This window comes from Trachemys scripta, chromosome 2, assembly GCF_013100865.1.
Source record: "Trachemys scripta elegans isolate TJP31775 chromosome 2, CAS_Tse_1.0, whole genome shotgun sequence".
NCBI lineage: Eukaryota > Metazoa > Chordata > Testudines > Emydidae > Trachemys > Trachemys scripta.
The window spans coordinates 280,189,213-280,205,928 of record NC_048299.1 but is presented as its reverse complement, the minus strand read 5'-3'; the positions used below and the strand labels follow the sequence as shown (position 1 = coordinate 280,205,928).

The following is a 16,716-nucleotide window of genomic DNA, read 5'->3' as shown; positions in this document are numbered from 1 at the left end:
GGGGGGGGCGGTACCTGGGAGACCGAGGCCTTGGGCAGGTCCAGGCACACCGTGCAGGGCGGGGGGGGTGTGGGGGTCCCCGAGGGGGGGCTCTGGGGGGGCCCCGGGGGGGCGGTACCTGGTAGACCGAGGCCTTGGGCAGGTCCAGGCACACCGTGCAGCACAGCACCGAGTACAGCCGCTCCTCCAGCTTCACGCTGCCCTCGGCCCCGCCCGCCCCCGCCACCTTCAGTCGCTTCTTGGGCGGCGCGTCCGGGTCGGCGGCGGGCTCCGCGTGCGGCCGGGCCCCGCCGAGCAGCAGCCCCGGCTCCTCGGGCCCCGCCGCCGCCGGCCCCGCCGCCTCCCCGAGCCCCGCCGAGGAGGAGGCCGCCGCGGAGGAGGAGGCGGCCGGGCCCCCGCCGCCGGGCTCCCGCTCCTCCGCCCCGGACATGGCGCCGCCCGCCCCGCGCTGCTGCCGGCCCAGACTCCGCCGCCGACGCTTCACCCCGCCACCGCCGCCGCCATCTTTGTTTGCTTCCTCCTCCCCCCGGCCGCCCGCCGTCCGCCACGCCCCCCCACGGCTCCCGCCAATCAGCGCGCCGCGGGGGCGGGCCCGGCGCGCCACCGACCTACCAGCACAAAGGCCGTCGCCCCGCCCCCTGGGGCGGCCCCGCCCCCTGTCCCCTGTGTTTTTTTTAATTGACAATTTCACGAACCCGGAGAAGGAACAAAACAGCGGGGGCGGGGCCAGATGGGGCGGGGCGAGTGCGGAGGGAGACCCTGGGGAGGGGCGGGGCTAAGAGAGGGAAGAGGCTGGGGAGGGGGAGGGGCTATGGCAGAGCGGGCAGGGGGAAGGGAAGAGGCTAGATGGGGAGGGGAAGGCGCTGGAGGGGGAAGGGCTAGAGAGGGGAGGGGCTTAATGGGAGGGGCTAAAGGAGTAGGGAGGGGCTATAGATGGGAGAGGAGGGGCTAAAGAGAAGGGGCGGGGCTATATGGAGAGTGGGAGGGGCTGGAGGGGAGGGGCTGAATGGGCGGGGCTAGAGATGAGACAGGAGGAGCTAAAGAGAAGGGGCGTGGCTAGAAGGTGAGGGCGTGGGTAGAGTGGAGGTGGAGCTGGAGATGAGAGGGCAGCCCCATTTACTTCATCCCCCCTATCTCCATTGCTTGCTTCCCCTCCCACACACACTCACTTTCATCGGGCTGGGACGGGGGTTGGGGTTGGGGTGTGGGAGGGGGGTGAGGGCTCCAGCTGGAGGTGCAGGCTCTAGGCTTGGGGATGGGTCCATGGGGTTCAGAGTGTGGGAAAGGGCTCCGGGCTGAGCCTGGGGCAGGGGGCTGGGGTGCAGGAGGGGGTGCAGGGTGCAGGCTCTTAGAGGGAGTTTGGGTGCGGAAGGGGGCTTGGGTGTGGGAGGGGGCTCAGGGCTGGGGCAGGGGGTTGGGGTGCAGGTGCTGGAAAGGAGTTTGGGTGCAGGGAGGTTCAGGGCTGGGGCAGGAGGTATGGGCTCTGGGAGGGAATGTGGGTGTGGGGGGTGTAAGAGGGGGTGAGGGGTGCACACTCCAGGCAGGCATCACTTACCTCAGGCAACTCCCAGAAGCAACCGGTATGTCCGGCTCCTGGACTCAGGGGCGGCCTGGCGGCTCCACGTACTGCCCCTACCTTCAGGCACTGCCCCCACAGCTTCCATTGTCCACGGTTCCCAACCCCCTGGCCGCCCCTGCGCCTAGGAACTGGACATACCGGTTGCTTCCAGGAGCTGTGTGGAATCGGGGCAGGTAGGGAGCCTGCCTTAGCCCTGTTGCACCGCCAACCGGACTTTTAATGGCCTAAAACCTCCCGGACGGGCTTCAGAAGCCTCCGGGTGATCAAGCCTGATTCCAGGATGGTATTTTGTCTCCTTTCCCTGCTCTCGCCCTGCCCCCCTGCAGTACCGTGTTGGAAGGCTGACTTTAAATGGTGCTTTCCACAGGGCCTGCTCACCCCCACTCGGTGACTGGGATCAAAGCCCTCCTGGCTGGAAGAACTAAGCAGAGAGCTGAGCTGGTGGGATGGGGGGAGCCTGGCCCTGCAAGATCCACTCTCTGAGCTGCTTCCGACCTCATTAAGATGTGGGGAGACCATGAGAAACGCAGGTGGGCCGGGAAAGCGTCCCTGTCCTCGCCCGCTCTCCCCAGCACAACGCACACCTGGCTCCTGCCCTGCCAGAGCTGAGGTCTCCTGCAGGGCGTGCGAGGAACCAGGCCGGCTCAGAAATGCTGTCACTGGAACTCCGTGCAAGGAGCCAGATCCCTCCCTGCTCCCCCCATCCGGCCCCTGCACGGAGAGCAAGGCATTGGCTGGGTGGGCTAATGTCACATCTGAATGTCCTTCATTTCCACTGAGCGCCAAGCTGGGAGGAGAAGCCGCTATGAAATCAGCCGGGCCTGCTGGCTCTCAAAAGCCTCCACCTGGACTCCCCCTGAGCCACATACCACATACGCTGGCTGTCCAAAGCCTGAAGTCAACGGAAAATATCCCGTTCGGTCCTTAGTGAGCGAGAGAGGGCTGGAACCAAGGAACCGCCCAGGTAAAGATTCCTACAGGACATGAATAAAGCCTCCGCCTGCCACGCACACGCTTATTTTTAGGGTGACCTGCTTCCCAGCAAGGTGTCCCTGGAATTAGCTTGGTTCTCCCAGAGGCACAAGCAGGAGTCAGACCAGCCCAATAAAGCCAGACTCTCTTCAAGCACTAGCCTTATCCCAGTCGAGCTGGGCGCTTCTGAACTCAACCCCAGGGAAACGGCTAGCGGTACAGACACTTATACGGTCATGGTTATGCTGGAGAGTTCCCACCTCGCCGAAATGGATGGAGGCTCCTCTCCGGCTGGATCCTGCCAACTCTGGGGGTAGCAATGCATGGGGGTCACTTTTGCAAGTGGATCTTGCAACCCCAGCAAGTAGAAAGTTCGGGGTTGCAAAGGAAAGCTTAAATTCTGCAGTAAGTGCTAGAGCCCGCGGAGAAGTCCAACCAGCGCCTGCTACCAGGCTGCAGTTCAGCCCCTGGGGCCTAAGTGATGGGCTGGAGTGGGTCTCTTCTGAGGATCTGCTGGGGTATCTCACGCTCAGGAAGTAACTTCCCCTGCAGTGGTGAGAGGACACCCCCAGTGGCGATGCACTAGTGCAATGCAGCTAGCCTAGGGGTCTGCACTGGGGCACCTACACCAGTGGCTAAAATCCCCAGTGCAGACAAGGCCTTGGCTAACAGCCCTGCTGGCTGTAACAGGCCAGACCTTTGCGTGTTGCTACATGTCCCGCCTTTGTTGTGCACAGCCCAGGCTGGATATGGGCATGATGAGCTGTGGGCAGGCAGGTGCAAGTGGCGTTTTAGAAGCTGTTCTGGGCCCCAGGAAGAATAATGGCCGTTTCTGCCTGACCAGTGTTTTCTGCGTGACCTTTCTGTGGGCAAGGACATCCAGAAACCAAAATCCCCAACCGGCTGCAAAAGAGCAGCGACCATTCTCACACGAAGCATTTGTAGCCTTTCAGAAGCTGTGCGAACAATGGCCTATTGTTCCTAGCTCATTTGGATGCTCCTGTGCTTGGAGAGGATATTCCTTTGATGTTGAATTCTGGAGACAAAAAGGGAGAGTAATTTGCATATATCTAGTCAGCAATCCCGATCCCATTTGGGATTGGGCCCGTTTTACACTAGCGTCGCACCACCAAACAGGAAATCATTGCCATTCTCCTGGCCTGCAGCGTTAACACAGAGTTGCTACTTTTAACTTTCCAACGATTCCCAGCTCTTCTCAGTCTGTAATCATCCGTCTGGCCGACATCCAGGGCCTGGTTCTCCTCCTAAAGAAGAAAGAAATGACCCCAACTCTGAAAGATGCCCAAGGACCTCCCCTGTTCCTATGGACTTTGCAAGGTCAGGCCCAAAGACTTGGAATGTTATTTTGTGTTAAAAAGTGACCAGCAAAAGATTATTTTTAAAACTGCCCTTTTGCGCTTCTTTATCATGGGGGGGAAATGGTCTGAAGGATTTATTTTTTCAATATTTTCTGTTTACCCTTAGAAATACCAGGTCTACCCTGGTTTTGCTGAAGGATGCACGTGGGGGTGGGGTGGGGGGAAATGAAGGGTGTCTGGAGGCTGTTATAGTGGGAGCCCTCCCTCCCGAACAGACAGAACGAGCTGGATCACTTGGTAAGTTGGGCGCAAGCAAACAATATGCACTTTAATCTGCCGAAATGTAAACGGAACTGTGACCAGCTGCCCCCTGATGTGCTGAGATACCACGGAGCCTGCCTGTTCTGCCAGCCTGGGCCCCCTTTTGACCTGAGCCAGGCTATTACGCCTCCTCCAGCACACACACAGGCAGGGCCACACCCAACTGCAGAACGACATAGACACTGAGATCAGTTCTGGGAAGACTCAGTTTAGGGGATTTGCCCCAGCACTCAGGTGTCCACCTCCCTTGGAGTGCAGACCCAAAGGGATATTATAGGGCTGTCCATTACTCGCAGGTAACTAATGCAATTAACTAAAAAAAATTAATCGCAGTGTTAATCGCACTATTAAACAATAGAATACCAATTGAAACAAATTTAATATTTTGGATGTTTTTCTACATTTTCATATATATTGTATTCTGTGTTCTAACTGAAATCAAAGTGTATATTATTTTTTATTACAAATATTTGCACTGTAAAAATAATAAAAGAAATAGGATTTTTCAATTCACCTCATACAAGTACTGTAGTGCAATCTTTGTCACGCAAGTGCAACTTACAAATGTAGATTTTTTTGTTACATAACTGCACTCAAAAACAAAACAATGCAAAACTTCAGGCCTACAAGTCCACTCAGTCCTACTTCTTGTTCAGCCAATCGCTAAGACAAACAAGTTTGTTTACATTTGCAGGAGATAAAGCTGTCCTCTTCTTATTTACAATGTCACCAGAAGGTGAGAACAGACATTCACATGGCACTTTTGTAGCTGGCATTGCAAGGTATTTACGTGCCGGATATGCTAAACATTCATATGCCCCTTCGTGCTTTGGCCACCATTCCATAGGACATGCTTCCATGCTGATGACACTCGTTAAAAAAATAATGTATTAATTAAATTTGTGACTGAACTCCTTGGGAGGAGAACTGTATGTCTCCTGTTCTGTTTCACCCGCATTCTGCCATATATTTCATGTTCTAGCAGTCTTGGATGATGACCCAGCACATGTTGTTCATTTTAAGAACACTTTCACTGCAGATTTGACAAAACGCAAAGAAGATAGCTACAGCACTTGACCCAAGGTTTAAGAATCTGAAGTGCCTTCCAAAATCTGAGAGGGACGAGACATGGAGCATGTTTTCAGAAGTCATAAAAGAGCAACACACTCATGCGAAAACTACAGAACCCGAATGACCAAAAAAAATCAACCTGCTGCCGGTAGCATCTGATAATGAAAATGCGACGGTCCGCACTGCTTTGGATTGTTATTGAGCAGAACCCGTCATCAGCATGGATGCATGTCTTCTAGAATGGTGGTTGAAGCATGAAGGGACATATGAATCTTTAGCGCATCTGGCATGTAAATATCTTGCGATACCAGCTACAACGGTGCCATGTGAATGCCTGTTCTCTTTCAGGTGACATTGTGAACAAGAAGCAGGGAGCATTATCTCCTGAAAATGTAAACAGTCTTGTTCGTCTGAGCGGTTGGCTGAACAACAAGTAGGACTGAGTGGACTTGCAGGCTCTAAAATTTTACATGGTTTTATTTTTGAATGCAGGTTTTTTTGTACATAATTTTGCATTTGTAAGTTCAACTTTCATGATAAAGTAGGGTTACCATCTGTCCATATTTCCCCGGACATGTCCGGCTTTTGCGTCTCTAAATAGCCGTCCGGGAGGAACTGGTAACAAGGTTAAAATGTCCGAGGGTTTTTTCTCCCTCGCCTCCCTCCCTCCCTTCCATGCAGAGTGCGGCTGCTGATTGGGCGGCTGGGCCGATTGAGCCGCTACCATTGGCCTCCAGCAGCCAGAGCCCTCCCCTGCTCCCCCCTCCCTCTGTCTGCAGCCCTGTGTAACACACAAACCGACCCACCGGGCAGCGTGTTTTGCCTACACATGGAGCCAGAATGGTAAGGGGAGTCCGGGGGGGGGCAGTCAGGGAGCGGGGGAGTGTTGGATGGGTCCCCGGCCTCCACTTGCCACCTTCCCTCCATGCGTCCGTCCGTCCCCCCCGTGGACTCCCCCTCCCTGCCTGCCTCTCCCTTGCCTGCTTGTACTGCCAGAGCTGGCAGCAGCTGCTGTCTGCTGCCCCTGGATCCTAGCGTCCCCCATCCACTAATGGGAAGACAGGCTGCCCTTACCCTGCCCTTCCACCCTAGCCCCGAGCCTCTCCAACGCCCCAAACCCCTCATCCCCAGCCCTCATCCCCCGCACCCTAATCCTCTGCCCCAGCCCTGAGCCCCCTCCTGCATCATGAACCCCTCATCCTCAGCCCCAACCCTCATCCCCCCGCACCCTAATCCTCTGCCTCAGCCCTGAGCCCCCTCCTGCATCACGAACCCCTCATCATGAACCCCTCATCCTCAGACCCACAGCCCTCACCCCTGCATCCCCTCCTATCCCCAAACTTCCTCCCAAACCCCCTCCCCCTTTCCACACACACCCTCCTGCCCTCAAACTCCCTCCCAAAGCCTGCACTCCCTCCCTTTGCACTGCCTCCCACCCCCAAACTCCATCCCAGAGCCTGCATCCCTCGCCCCCTCCTGCACACCCACCTCCTGCCCCAGCCCAGAGCCTGTACCCAGCACCCAAACTCTATCCCAGAGCCTGCACCCCTCCTGCACCCTAATCCCCAGCCCAGGACCTGCACCCCAGACCTCCTCCCCCCCACCCAACCCCTCTCCCAGAGCCTTAGGCAGGTGCGGGGGGTGGGTTCTGGGCACCACCAAAATTTCTACAACCCTGCCACCCATGCGAGTGGATAAGGGTCGAAGTAGTCAGGGGACAAGAAGCAGGGGGTTTTGGGGTTCTGAGGGGGGCAGTCAGGGGGCAGGAAGTGGGAGGGAGTGGATGGGGCAGGGTGGGGCTAGGGTGGGGCTTCCCCCCCCCCCAGTGTCCTCTTTTTTGATTGTGGAAATATAGTAACCCTATTATAAAGAGATTGCACTACAGTACTTGTATTAGGTGAATTGAAAAATACTATTTCTTTTGTTTTTTTTACAGTGCAAATACTTGTAATCAAAATAAATATAAAGTGAGCATTGTACACTTTGTATTCTATGTTGTAATTTAAATCAATATATTTTAAAATGTAGAAAACAACCCAAAATATTTAAATAAATGGTATTCTATTATTAAGAGTGCGATTAATCACAATTAATTTTTTTAATCACTTGACAGCCCTAGTATATTATGAAATCCGCCTCCTCCCTCAATGTGGAGGAAGGTATGCACAGCCTCTTACCTCCCCCACCCCCAGTTATGAACTGTACAAACGGGGTTATATTATAAACAAGAAATAAGTTTATTAAGTACAAAAGGTGAATTTTAAGTGAGTATAAGAGATAACAGACAGAATGAAGCAGATTACTGAGCAAATAAAACAAAATACACAAGCTAAGCTCAGTATACTTAAGAAACAGGTTACACAATGTAATTTCTTACCTTACGTGTTATTTTAGGTGGGTTGCAAAGTTTCTGCGATTTAGAGTTCCAGTTATATTTCTTTTCAGACTGGACCCGTCTCAGTCTGGACTCTCCCCCCGCCTTCCCTTCAGGTGTCTTTAGCCGTCTTTCTTCTTGGGCAGACAGGCCATGGAGTGGAGTCTCCTTTGCCTCCCTCCCCACCCTTAAATAAGATTTACATAAGGCGGGAATCCTTTGTTTCCCAAACTTGACCCCCCTTCCCTTTTAGTTTAGTTACAAGAAGTCCCAAGTAATGTGACAAGACCACCTGACCTAGTAGTGTCACAGTTCAGCCCCAGGACTCCTCCCAGGAGGGAGAGAGATTAGTATCCTCATGGTCTTGTTGTTCCTTCCTAATGGCCCATCAAATCTGATGGCCTGTCCTCTGGTGGGTGTCTTCCCAATACACACCCAGTTGGAATGGTTGCATAGTCCATATTCCTAACTTCAGATACAGAAATGACACAGGCATACACATTGGATAATCACATTCAGTAAATCAGAAACTTTCCAGTGATACCTTACAAGACCCATCTTGCATAAAGTACCTCTCAGTTATGTCACATCCATATCATAAGCATATTTCCATAAAGAATATGGCTTGCAACGTCACAGGACCATCTAGGAACAAAGACTGCCAGCCATGCTTACAGGAGGGGGGGGCTCTATCCTGGGAAGCAGCGACACTGAAAAAAGATTTGGGGGTTGTGGTGATGGACAATCAGCTATGCTGTGGCCAAAAGGGCGAACGTGATCTGGGGATGCATAAAGAGGGAAATCTCGAGAAGGAGCAGAGAGGTAATTTTCCCTCTGTATTTGGCACTGGTGCGAGCGCTGCTGGAGTCCTTTGTCCAGCTCTGGTGCCTGAGATGCCGGAAGGCTGTTGATAAATTGGAGCGTGTTCAGAGAAGAGCCATGAGAATGATTCCAGGATTAGAAAACCTGCCTTACAGGGATAGACTCAAGGAGCTCGATCTATTTAGCTTATCAAAGAGAAGGTTAATGGGTGAGTTGATCACCATCTATGAGTCCCTACGTGGTGAACAAATATTTGATGATGGGCTCTCCAATCTAGCAGAGAAAGGTCTGACCCGATCCAATGGCTCAAAGCTGAAACTGGACAAATTCAGACTTGAAAGAAGGCGTACATTTTTACCAGTGAGAGTAATTAAACATTGGAACAGTTTTACCAAGAGTCATGGTGGATTCTCCATCACCAACAATTTTAAAATCAAGATAGGATGTTTTTCTAAAGATCTGCTCTAGGAGTTATTTGGGGGCAGGTCTCTGGCACTGGATGACCCCAATGGTCCCTTCTGGACGTGGAGTCTATGACTCGATGAACAGAAGGAGTTGGGCTTCCTCCCTCCGAAGGCTGGTTCGTCATTGGAGTCTGACTTTTGGGAGCTCTTCTAACAAGACTCCGTTGTTCCTGCTCCATTTAGTGCCACTGCTTGGAATGGATATTCCAGACATTCCTTTGATATTAACAAAAAAAACCCACCAAATAATCACCCCAAAGTATCTGGAGTAGCCAAGCAAATAAGGGTGCAGGCTCCATTTCCCCACTCTTGCAGGTCACCTTTACGAGGGACTTTTACAATGAATCCAACTTTGAGTTTGGCAGAGGAGTCATGGCCTTGGGTTTAAGGATCAAGACACAGGGTGTGAACTAATGGCCCAATCCTGCACCCCTTGAATGGTTAGAAGTGTCTGTGTTCACAGGAGCAGGACAAGGCCTTACTAGCACCAAGCAGGCCTCAGTTTCCCCCTCTGTAAGGTGGGATAATGATACTGTCCAGCTCCCAAGTGGGTGAGGGTGAATGAATTAGCCCATCAGGCACTTTGAGATCCTTGGACGCCGAGGAAAGGAGATGGTTTATGGGGTTAAAAATGGAAGATCCGTGGTTCAAACTGACACGCTCAGCGGTCAATGTGCTGGTGCAGCGAATGCAGATACTGGTGACTAAGAACCTCCCACACCCTGGTGGCCCCTGCTGTGGGATCAGCACCAGCCCGGTCAGCTGGCACCAGACCAGCGTCCAATCCAGAGGGCTGGTTTCACTGCAGATGTGGCAGGAGACGGGGCGCAAGAGGAAACGCAGCGGGAAGAGCTCAGGCCAGAGATGCCCTCAGGGCTCCAGCAGGAGCTGCCCTTCCTGGCAATGCCCCACAGCACAGGCACTGACTTCTGGCTTTACTGTTGGGTGCGCCTCACCCCTTCCCCCTCTCGTGCAAGCAGCCGGTGGGGCCTCCTGGGGAAGAGGCTGAGCAGGGGTGGGGCCTCTGGGCAGAGGGTGGGGGGGTCTCAGGATGGGGCGGGGCCACAGTCCAGCCACCGGGGCCCACAAAAGATTAATCCAGCCCTGCAGGTGCTGAGCACCCCCTATTTTTTGTCAGTGGGTGCTGGAGCCCGGAGCACCCACGGGGTCGGTGCCTCGCAGTGTCTTGGGGAGCTCTCACTGGATTACATTTCTGTATCATTGTGGGCCAGGGACTGTCTGTAATTCCATGGGGGGAGGGTGACCACAGCCCTCCGGGAACTCAGAGCAGCAGGGGGTGATTAGGCAAATTCATTCAGGTGTGACACCGCCAGAGAAGTCCCACCACCAGGAGAGGCTCGCGTAGGCTGGTTCAAACTAGATTCTCCCAAGACCAATAAAGAAAAGCCCAAGTTTAAACGGACTCAGGGCCTGCTTTCTGCTCCAGCGAACGGGCAGGGCGTCTCGAGGGGAGAGTTGGAAGGAGGGACGCAGGCCAGAGCCCGAGGCTGGAATTGGGGTGACCTCTGGAAAGCTTCTTAGAAGCTATTTTTTAAAATGTTTTCTCTGTCATGCTTCCACCTGACCAGAACTGTGCTCCCTTAGGAAAGGCTGTGTGGGAACTCGTAACCGATGGCTGCTAGGCTGTTCATCGCTTCGGAGGACAAAGCAAAGCGCAGATGCTGGCCTGTTTGGGCAGTCTGGCTTGCTGGTGATATCGCAGTGTAGGCAGAGAACCGTGCAGCCTGGAAACCCCTCTGCTCCGGAGGGAGAGAGACACGGGGACGACTGAAGAGCTGGGAGTCTAGAGCGGGTGCCCTCAAGGGACCACAAGGGGGAAATACAGCCCTGAACTGTGACACTTTGTCCTAGGCCCAGAAGGCTCCTGGCTTCATCGTGTGCATGTTTTCCTCGGCCCCTCAGTGAGGCTGCTGACCAGGTTTCACAGCTGTAGCAGTGACACACTGACCAGGCCACCTACTGAGACTAGATCAAAGAGCCCATTTCGCACTGGACCTGGCAGGAGGATCTCCACGAGAGCCCGGCAACTCGTTCCCCCCACTGATCTGAAATAGCCTGGGCTGCGGGACCTGGACACCCTGAAAAGCCACCTGTGAGACAGGGCTTTGGAGAGGGCCGAGGGTTTGCTGCCCACATTGATGTGAGGGTGGAAAGGAGTCTGGCTGGAGGTGGCTGGCTGGCAGGAGTTTGCCCTGGTGCCGGCTCCTCTTGCAGTACGAATGGCAGGTTAGAGTGGCTGAAACCTGGCTTCATAGAATATCAGGGTTGGAAGGGACCTCAGGAGGTCATCTATCTTGTCTGGGTGTCTTTTGTATAATTACTTCAACGGAAACAAACAAACTCTGGCCAAGACATTTAACTTCCCCGTGCCTCGGTTTCCCCATCTATGAAATGGGGATTGTGACGGGTTGGATCACAGAAATCCCCTTGGGAGCTGCCGCCTGATGTGCAAGGACTACCTCTGCTCCTGTTTTCCCTGCCAGCTCAGGACTCCAGCACCCTGTCTTGCTGAGCCAGACACTCCCATCTGCTCCAACACAGACCCAGGGTCTGAATCACTTGTCCCAAAGCTGCAAGTTTACCTGAAAGCAGCTCACAGAAGTGTGTTTGTCTCTAGCACTCAGATGCCCAACTCCCAATGGGGTCTAAACCCAAATAAATCCGTTTTACCCTGCATAAACTTATGCAGGGCAAACTCAAATTGTTCACCCTCTGTAACACTGATAGAGAGATACACACAGTTGTTTGCTCCCCCAGGTATTAATACATACGCTGAGTTAATTACTAAATAAAAAGTGATTTTATTAAATACAGACAGTAGGATTTAAGTGGTTCCAAGTAGTAACAGACAGAACAAAGTAAGTCACCAAGTAAAATTAGGGTTACCATACGTCCTCTTTTTCCCGGACATGTCCGGCTTTTCGGCAGTCAAACCCCCGTCCGGGGGGAATTGCCAAAAAGCCGAACATGTCCGGGAAAATGGCGGCTCTGCTCCTCCCCTGACTCTTCGGCTCTGTTTAAGAGCCGGGCATGGGGGCTGCCCGGCAAACTGTGAAGCCGGTAGCACTGGGGCAACCCTTTCCCCGTGGCTGGGAGTGGGAGGGAGGAGGGGGCGGAGTTAGGGTGGGGAAGGGGCAGGGTTGGGGCGGGGCTGGGGGTGGGGAAATGGGCGGGGCTGGGGGGGAAATGGGTGGGGCCAGGGCCCGTGGAGGGTCCTCTTTTTTTATTTAATAGATATGGTAACCCTAGTAAAATAAAATAAAACGCACAATCTATGTCTAATCAAACTAAATACAGATAAGTTCCTCACCAGTTCCAGAATGCTCCCTTTTACAGGCTAATCTCCTTTTAGCCTGGGTCCAGCAATCACTCACAACCCCTGTAGTTACTGTCGTTTGTTCTAGTTTCCTTCAAGTATCCTGGGGGAATGGAGAGGCTCCTTCTTTAGCCAGCTGAAGACCCAATGGAGGGGTCTCCCCCGGGTTTAAATAGACTCTCTCTTGTGGGTGGAGACCCCCCTTCTCCCTCCTATGCAAAGTCCAGCTCCAAGCTTGAGTCCTGGAGTCACCTGGGCAAGTCACATGCCCCTGCATGACTCAGACTTTACAGGCCGAAGCCATTGTCCACATGGTATCTTGCATGTCTCCAGGAAGACTTCTTATGTGGATTGGAGCATTCCTAGATGCATTGTTCCCCAAGTGTTTCCTGATCAGGTACTTAACCTGGCGAATTCCTTCCTAAAGAAGCTGACCAAATGCCTCCCAAAGCTTACTTAGAAACCAAGCAAGCATACAGCCCATATTCTTAACCTCAAGTAGAAAATGATCTATATGTACAAATAAGATGAATAGATATAGTAGATCATAATCTTTATGGAGATATGTTACATGGCACAGGCAGCACAAAGCATATTCCAGTTATGTCCTACATACATTTATAAGCACCCCCCCATAAAGCCTTATGGGGTACGCTGTCACGGGGACGACGATCTCACACAGGTGGGTTGGGAGGGAATGTTTTCAAGCTCTGGCAATAGCCATGCCCAAGGAGCTGCAGAAGGCCAAGTGTTATGTGTCCCTTTGGCCTTCACTGTGTTTTCCATTGACTGCCTGATGGCTGAGTGCACGCTGCAGTGCCCAGGGGCCAGGGCAGGGCCTGTGCACGCTCTGCCAAGCACTCACTGATCCCTCAAAAACATCATGTGCAACTGCTGCTAGCATCCAGTGACCTGCAGCCTGCGGCCCCCGCAGGAGAGGCCCGAGAGGGAAAGCCAAGTCTCACCGCAGAGCCACGGGGCTGCTTGGAAACAGCTCAGGCCTGCCCCACTATGGGGATCTTCAGCAGCACATGGTGGAGGGGGCTGTGGAATTGGCTCTCGCACTCATGCACTGGAGGTTTGGAACCAGCTGCCTCCCCCCACGTCACCAGGATGGTCCTTTCTCAGCCCCGACACCGGGCTCCTCACTCGCGGTTCACCAGCAGCTTCTCAGAGGTTACAGAGAGGAGGAAAGTTCCTCCCATGTCCTACTACAGCAGGAAGCAAACTGGCCCTGGGCACAGAAAGGAGAGAAACGGGGAACGGGCCACGGGGGTGCCCTGGGACCTGTCTCCTGGCCTGCCGTGTTTTGTCCTTGTTGTTACCCCGCCCCGCAGGAAAGCCTGCTGCCGCAGCGCCGGGCTAGGTCTGCACCCCGAAGACCGGTACAGTCTAAGGCTGCATTGCCAGTGACCGCTGTTACCAGCTTTGCCCATTACTTTGGGACACGCTCCTTTATTCAGGTTACTCTTCTGGGGGCCGGGGGGATGTCTGTACTTCTATCCAGGTACTGCCTGTGTCACATACGGCGCTCCGCTCCTCCTGCTGCACGTCCCCTCCCAATGGAGCGATCCTGCAGGACCTAGGCTCCCCCGGGCTGGGTTCCTCCAGCCCCAGAATCAGACGAACACACACACGTTAACAGAGCACTCAGCAGACTGGGTCGAGCAGCACTTCCAAGCTGCCACCGTCATATGTCCCAGGTTCAGCGCGTCCCTGTCCCCGCTGTCACGTTACACTTGTTCGGGCAGTAACCCACGTGATGAGCAAACCCCACGGGATTTTGGGGCACTGCAGGGAGCTTTAGCTTAGGTACAAGGAGCGTCGCTGCAGAGCGAATGAGGAAACCAAAAAACACCCACAAGGAGGATGTGGGGGAGAGAGAGAGAGAAGCAACCAGCTTAACCATGAAAGTTATTTATTGCCAGGTAATAACCACAGGGGAGTCAAACAAAACAGCGATAATATTAAATCTAACAAACTGAATTGTAAAAGTCAGGTTTAGAAGCTATAACTGATCCCACAAGTCAAGGTCAGAAGGCTACACTGAGAGAGAGAGAGAGCTGGGTTCTCACCACTGCATGAAGCTTGAATCGATCGGGGGTCCTGGGTGGTGGGGGTAGCTGAGGGTCCGGAGTGCTGGAGTCAGGCAGAGCCCCCAGCACAATCAGTCAGGAGAAGATGAAGTCCCAATGGAACGGATGCAGATTTTGGATCCAGGTATCAGAACACTGACTTGAGCGTGGGGAGGGGTTTCTGTAGAGAAACAACAATGGTTCAAGGGAGAACACAAGGGAGATACCAAAGTTGTTTTGTTCAGGCTAGACATGGGAGCTGATCATTCCTGGCTTTGGGTGGTGTCCCTTGGAGGGAGCTCACAATGCAATTAGGCGGCTTCAGTATTTTGGATATCAATAAAGGATTTATGACTAGAATTGGTCTGATAACTGCTGAACTGGGTGTGTGCAGTGCAGGTGTGGGTTCATTGACATCTGGAGCAGAGATCCCCCATGATGCAGTGCTTCCCTGCTTTTCTGGTCCCAGAGTTCCATGTGGTTCTTGCCTTGGAATCTCTGGTCTCCGTTCTGTACGCTAATGGAGATGCCTCATTGTCCTATCTTTGATGCAAATGAGCCTAGGGGAATTTCCTTAATCCTGTCACCCTTATCCCAGGGGTTTAGGTGTCTCCCATGGCCTTGTCTTTGCTTTTTGTAAGTCTTTCTTCTGATGCAGATTTGGTTCAAGCAGAGGCTGGAGGGCGGGGGAAGGTCTTTCGTGAGTCAGCCAGGCTGGGTGCTGCGCCCTGGTTCCCCAAGAACACAGAGCTGCTAGGTGTAAGTCTCCAGCCCAAGGCTTCCCCACCAGCAGAAGGGCTGCTAGCGAACCAGCAGGGTTAGGTGACAAAGTATCACTTGGGTCTCCTTTCTCTGCCATGTGCTGACATGCTCACAGAATTCTAGCAGATCGGAGAGGCGTGACTTTCCCTTGCAGAGCCCGGGTAGGCTTGTCCCTGGCATTTCGTGATCGCTCTGAGACTGGAACATGGGGCCCACATTTTAAAAAGGAAGTTGAAAACTTGGCGAGGGTGCAGGAGAGCGCTACAGCGATAACTCGAGGCACTGAAAGACGGGCATCGCTCAATACTGTAGAGAGGGATCAACACAGGGAGAAGCTACCAGGCACTACGCGGAATCTCTGACAGAACAAGAGACCGGGGCTGGAAGTTAAAAAACGTGTCATCTCTCTAACAGGCAGGGCAGTTAAGCACTGCAACAAACCGCCACCACGTGGTGGATTCTCCATCTCTGCCGCCTTCACATCAACACGGGATGCTTTTCTGGAGGAGCTGCCTCACGAGACACCAGACACGAGCAGCTGGGCTTGGAACAGGCGGAGCTGGGGCAGGAGGTCAGGCTAATGGTCCCTTCTAGCCTTAAAGATCTAGGGGTGAACTCCCAGTTCCAGGGAAGCCAACAGGAACTTTGCCATTGGCTTCCATGGGGCCAAAGATTTCACCCAATGGAACATTTCAGCTAGTTTCCTGAGCCCTACGATGAGACAGGCTGTGACTTCCCGGATCACGGGCAGCACCTTTTTTACGGCTGGTGCAATCAGGGGTCCCAGGTACCACGCCCTCTGGTGCAGATCACATAGTATTACTGGCAGCTTATCCTACCTGGTGCTGGGGACTGTCAGCGCCTTGGCAGCTTGTTCCCAGCACCCCTTCTCCGTCACCTCAATGCCTCCTCCCTTCTCTGCAGTGCCGGAAAAGAGCGAGTCTGGGATCGGTCCCCCAACCCTGCCGCGGTGAAGGCTGATGCAAAGAAGTGACCCGCTGTGCAGCCTCCTTTTCCTTGTTTGTTGCTCCCAGAGCCCAGCCCAGGTGCTGGACATGGCATCTGGCCAGGGCGCAAGACAGTGGGGTTACCCTGTGACATTCGCCTGGTGTTGTCTGGACTGGTGATCTGCTAGGTCACTCCAACCCTTGACTCTGGGAGCCAGCCTTCCCCTGCTCTGCTGCGAGAACCCCCATTTCACGCACAGCCTCTAGCATGTAAGTTGCTCCCAGCTATGTCAGTGAGCACTTTTGGCCAGTTGCTCCTTGGATTGTGCAAGCTAATGACACTAGGCAATATCTCCAGTCCCAGACACAACCCTAGGAACCTCCATCTTGCAGTGTCCAGTTATGCCCGCTGGATGCTGCAAGCTTATATGAGTTTGTCAATTTAACAAAGAAATTGATATGCACCAGGCTTGTTATCCTAAGGGGAGACTCTGACACACTGCAAACCAAACGCACTGCTTCAGGTAGAACAAACAGATTTATTAACTATAAAGATAAATTTTAAGTGATTATAAGTCAAAAGATTAAAAAAAAAAGATACAAAAGGAGCGCTTAAACATGATAAAGTCATTGTGGAGAAACTAAACGGATTCTTTGCTTCATTTTAGTTGCC

The 16,716-nt window shown here is 53.3% G+C and overlaps 1 protein-coding gene across 1 annotated transcript in view; it reads right to left on the bottom strand.

The window, feature by feature from the left end:
- CYHR1 (cysteine and histidine rich 1) overlaps positions 1 to 265 on the bottom strand; it is an 84,843-nt gene extending 84,578 nt beyond the window's left edge. Inside the window, exon 1 of the mRNA XM_034763765.1 lies at positions 119 to 265. The gene's annotated coding sequence lies outside the window, so the exon portion shown is untranslated. The remainder of the gene's footprint in view (positions 1 to 118) is intronic.
- Positions 266 to 16,716: the final 16,451 nt, after the last annotated feature.